A 6000-nucleotide genomic window follows, 5' to 3' on the forward strand; every position below is an offset into this window, starting at 1 on the left:
CTTCAGCAATAAGTTGCTAAAACGTATCAAGTGAATTGTATTTTATCTCAAGTACCTGACATTTGGTGTTAGAACTCCAGAGCAGTTTTACACTTGGCAGTGTAAACCACTGTCATGGAATAACCAAGGACAACCTCTCCTCATGCCTGGAATACTGAGAGTCGAATTACTGTGAGTTGATGCTCTGGAAATATTAAGAATAAATTCAGTTTGAGCATATATTTATAGCAGCTGCTTAGGACTGGGTTTGCTGTGAAGCACTGGCTCAGAGTTTTCTTGCTGTGCAGTCAGGATGCAGTCCTTCCTACTGGCAGCTCCACGGGATGCCTCCAGGCACCCAACTAATCTAGGAAGAAGGATTTGGGGATCTGGTATTAAGCTTTTCCACATAATTCACCTGTACTCACCTGCCCCTTCATCCAGCTGTGGAAGTTGTTTTGTGCCAGGAGCTTGGATAAACTGGGTGATGTGTGGACCCTGTTTCCTCTTCATCATCCTCCAAAGTTTTTGAGTTGTCAGTGACAGTTGATAGGATCACAGAATGGTTTGGTGGAAAGGACCTTCAAGCTCATCCAGTCCCATCCCCTGCTATGGGCAGGGACACCTTCCACTGTCCCAGGCTGCTCCAAGCTCTGTCCAGCCTGGCCTTGGACATTTCCAGGGATCCAGGGGCAGCCACAGCTTCTCTGGGCAGCCTGTGCCAGGGCCTCAGCACTTTCACAATAACAATTTCTTCCCAATACCCCACCTAACCTTGCCCTTTGGCAGTGGGAAGCCACTTCCCCTTGTCCTTGTCCCAGTCCCTTTCCATCTTCCTTGTAGGCTCCAAACAATTACCCTTGGAATGTTTTCAGGGCAGGTTCATTGCTCAGCTCGTCAGTGGACAGACACGAGGTGCCACCTCACCAAGCTGCAAATTCCAGTGGCTTCCAAATAGTAACAGCTCTCCCAGCTTCCCAGCAAGACCCCGGAGCCTCCAAAGCTGTGGAGCTTCCCAGGAGAGACAGTGTGAAACTTGTTCTCAGAATAAATTCCCAGCCAGGAGAAGCACACACTGATCCCACTCTCCGGAGAGGTAATTTCTCCCACCTGTCTTCAGAGTCCAGAACTGCAAGCTCATCTTTTTATGCATGATGGGAAGGCAAAGGAGAAAACACAGATAATGTTTATAATATGCCCTGAAAGTACAAATCCATCTTCCTGAGCTGAACAGAATTCCATGCCAGGGGAAAAACAGCCTCATAAGTACTGCCCAGCACCATGTCCTGGTGCATTCCAGTGCCAACAGCTCCTTAGTATATCCATGTTTAGGCGAGACCCCCACCTGCAGAGCTGCCTCCAGCCCTGGGATCCCCAGTACAGGAAGGACATGGAGTTGTTGGAGCAAATCCAGTGGAGGCACCAAGATGATCAAAGGGATAGTGCAGCTCTGCTGTGAGGAAAGGCTGAGAGGATTGAGATTGTTCAGCCTGGAGAAGAAAAGCTCCAGGGTGATCTTATTGTGGCCTTCCAGTGCCTGAGAGGAATCCACAGGGAAGATAGAGAGAGACTACATGGGCCTGGAGTGCCAGGACAGGGGAGAATGGCTTCCCACTGCCAGAGGGCAGGGTTAGGTGGGATATTGGGAAGGAATTCTGCCCTATGAGGGTGGGGAGGCCCTGCCCAGAGAAGCTGTGGCTGCTCCATCCTTGGAAGTGTCCAATACCAGGTTGTACGGTGCTTGGAGCAATCTGGGCTAGTAGAAGGTGTGTCTGCCCGTGGCAGGGAGTGGGGCTGGATGGGCTTTAAGGCCCCTTCCGACGCAAACCATTCTGGGATTCCATGATTCTGTATTTCTTTAGGAATGTGACATTTCCTTGGCACCCTTTGGTGCCTTACTGAATCTCTCCACTCATTATTTGCTTTTATTTGAGCTTGGGGGTGCCACAGGTGAAGCTGCAGCACCACCAGGCAGGATTGTTCTGTTTGGGCCTGTTTAGAGCCCATGGGGATTTCTGCAGTAACTAAAAGGGGCTTTCAAAAGCCTGGGATAGAAAATGCTCCCAAAGTAAGCTTATCCATGCCTTTCTTGTGTCCTTCCTGCAGCATTCCAGCTGGGAGTCTGACCGCTCCTTGCTTGGCTCTCAATCCATGACTTTGTGTCAGTGCTCAGCTGTGCCCGGTGTTGGTCCACATCGTGGCTCAGATGAATTCCTGCATCAGCAGGAGGGGAGAGTGTTGGGAATGCCCCAGGTGTGTCCTGTGTGTGCTGCAGGGCACAGCTGTGCAGGTACCTGCTCCAGGGGCAGGTACAATCAGCATTTCTCATTCCCAAACAGTTCACTGGGAACTTCCCTCAGCCTGGCTGTGGCTGGACTGTGCTGCTGTGCAGTCACTCCCGAGCCTCTTCCCAACATTCCTGACTCCCTGGCACCTCAGCTTCCTCTCCTTAACGCTCTAGGATCCTGCAGCTCCATGACTCATCTTTTTCCAGATCCTCTGCATCCAAGCAGCAGCATGCTGGGGGTGATAGTAAATCTTGGAGTGAAAGCAGGATTTTATGGATGTGCTGATTCATCTTTCCTCAGAGCAGAGCTCTGTTATGTAAATGCTAGCAGCAGCTGGTGGCAAGAGGAGGGAGAACAGATTAATGAGGATTCAGGAGCAGAGATGCTTTAAGGAAGGAGCTGGACTGTAGCTGTTTCTTTCCATACTGTTCTTTCAATAAATGAAAACTAAAGTTTTTGAGGGATTTTAGGAGTAGGAACTGATGACATTCAAATACCCATCGCTTCTCCCCATTTGGTGTTGTAGGGAGTTTTCCTCTCAGTTTTACTTTTAACTACAACTCAACCCCATGGTTAATTTGACCACAAAATTAAATGGACTTCCCCACAATCAGCTTGTAACACCAGGTAAAAGGTGTCTCTCTCATATTTTATTTATGATTATTCTGTCCTCATGAGTCAAATCCTGACTTAGCTGTGTGTGAAAACAGAATTGTGGTTTAGCATAACCAGAAATGTACAGTTAAAAATAAAAAAAAGAGAAAGTTTAGAGTGGAATTGTGCAGGTGTGGTGGGTTTACCTGCATTGTACCTTTCCAATAAATGTAGATGGGGATACACATACCTGAATCCATCTGGATTTAAACACTGGAACAAATTAAGCATTTTTGGCTTTTTAAAAAAATGTTTTCTGTGTACGTTTCATAGAATATCCTGAGTTGGAAGCAACCCACAAGGATTTCTGTGAACATCCTGCTCATGTTGGGCCTTTCATATGGAGCTAAATGGCAAACGAGGATAGTAGTTAAATTAAATCCAAGTTTTTGTTGAACTGATTCAAAACTAAGAGCTGTTCAGAAGGAATTTAGGAGTTGGTGCCTTGTGCTACACAGTTGTGAATAAAGGAATATTGAAAAGTCCAAGCTTATTTTAAGAGCTTTACATACAGAAACTTCAAATTTTGATACATAGTTATTTTAAAAAATAAATGAGGTGCAAAATAATTAGCACTAATTACAGTTGCTGGAGTGCAGAGCTCGTGTGTGCAAACCAACATCCTGTTTTTGCAGGACAAATTTCCAAGTTCCCACTCCTTCCTGTGGTTCTCTCCCTCAACAAGAGCTGTTAAATAATAACTAAATAGCTGTTAGATATTACACAAGATCTGCTCTAGGATTTTTGCTATTTTTAATAATTTAATATTTAATTTCTCTGCTGCATCATTCCAATCATTCCTCTAGATGGTGCCAGACATCCAAGAGTTGGGTGCAACATTATCCCATAGGAAGGCGATGGAGGAACAGCCAGGACGCTGCTCGCCTTTGTTTCTAAATTCTATCTTGCAATAGTTCATTTTCTTGATAAATTACTTGTTCTGGTGATGTAATTATGATTTTTTTTTTTTCTTTTGAGAATCCTAAAATCCATTCAGCCTAAATTCTACCTGCCTGGAGCAGTGTCATTCCTTGCTCCATGGACTGATCCATATCTCATATTCCTTATGGCAGCCATTAGCTGCTGTGAGCTGTGATCAGCCCTGCTGCGACTGGGGGAACTTAATCTGCCTGGTTTGCAAAGCAGTGAAATTTCTGGCTATTATCTAAACATTTCTCCTTATCTCTATTTCACACAGAAATGCCAAATCTAGCCATGAATGAAACACCCAGGAAAAGGGGTGGCTCTGTGTCCCTGTGTGCTCTGGGCTCTGCCAGCAGAAACACCAGGGGAATGATGTCAGTGTCAGGTCCATCCTCAGCATCTCTGAATTCCAACTTTGTACCTCAAAGTGCCTGGAACCCCTCCAAGTTTTATAGCAGCAAAATTACTACTGGATGTAAGTGACCAGGTAGGTTTTGTTATTGTTGATGTTACTACTGCACTCAGCACGATCCCTGTCCAAGGGCCTGATTCTGACCTGTGTCCCCTGGTTGGGATCAAACTCCCCATTCCCAACCTTTTCCAGCTTCTCCTGACATGCCCATGGCTGCTATCAGTCCAGGGATCCCCTGCACAAGGATATCACCCCAAAAATACCACCTGATATCACTACTGGGCTAATTCAGCAACTTCAGGTCATGCTAATTATTTGTAAATAATCCTTTGATGGGTTTTTTGTGATTTTTTAGGTTTTTAGGGCCAAATCCTGCATTTTTGGCTTCTCCTGGAAGCCTGGGCACAAAGCATCTGACTGCAACTGGGAATTCATCACCTCTCTCCCCGGACATGCAAGTTTTACTGGAACTCGCTCAGCTAAGTAAACTATTTTAATAAAATTACATCCCTCTGTATCCCATACCTTTTCCATAAAGTTTTGAGGATTTTTATGTTTCAATTATATTTTTCATTTTACAAAAATAACAGAAGTATTGGGAAGGAGTGCAATAGAGTTTTTTAGAGTGCTGCTTTTATTGAAATAAAAGATTATAAAACAGTTTAATGTATTGTTTATATTTATTGATTGTAGCAATTTTTTCTGTGGATGGCAGGGACAAGGAACTTTGCAGACCTGAGATGTTCTAGAAACATGTGGCTTTATTATTACAAGGGTCGTGGGTAAAGCGGGCCTGCTTCCAGCCACCAGCCTCGGCTGAAGCAAAGCCCTAAAGAGAGAATGGGGAGAGAGAGAGATAGAAGAGAGCTAAGGGGTAAAAACGGGGCAGGAGCAGGGGAAAAACGTGGGGAGAAAGCAGGAGCAAGTGAGGTGAGAGAGAGGAGAGGAGATGGGCCAAAAGAAGTAAGGGAAGAAGGGTGAGAGGGCCAGAGAAAAGGGAGAGGAGAGAGGTAAGGGCAAAAGGTAGGAGAGCCAGGCCAAGAGAGAAGAGAGGAGAAGAGCGGAGAAAAGGGCGATCCTCTTGTTACAATACATTATATCTCTTTTTGTGTTGAATATTCTAATTTACAGTGACCAACCGGCATGAGATACAAAACCTACAAACTTTGCATGCAGCCTATAAGAACTACTACATTACCATGTCATTTTATATTCTAAACTCTATAGACTTCTTTCTTATGCACTTGTTCCCGGATGTCTTTGCCAAGGTGGAAAGGCAACATTCTTGTCTTGTTTTCCTGTCTTCAGCTAATCACTGTCTTCCTGCCTGCCATGCTCACATCTCGAAACTGGCTTTCATTCCTATTTCACTCAGGTTTTACATCTACAGTATTTCTTACCATGCAGTCATATTCATAAGTCCTTCCTGTCCCATCTTTCCCAACAATTGATATCCCTAACAGGCAGACATTGTAAATAAGCTCATTAATACTCTTTAAATACAGTCTTATAAAATTAATTCTCAATTACTGCATGAGGTGATGGATTAGAAAACTGTCCTGTATAAATTTGCCCACAGGAGAGTGAGTTTAGAATGAACTTTCTAAGTCACTAATAATGGAATCCGAGGATGGGATTTTGGAACATTTCTCAAAGTGCTGTCCCATACAGGAATTCTCTTCCCATTATTTTTATTTATTGAGTATGAAGCCTGTTCTTGTGATCTTTAATTTGAGATGATGT

This window comes from Zosterops lateralis, assembly GCF_965231275.1.
Source record: "Zosterops lateralis genome assembly, chromosome: W".
NCBI lineage: Eukaryota > Metazoa > Chordata > Aves > Passeriformes > Zosteropidae > Zosterops > Zosterops lateralis.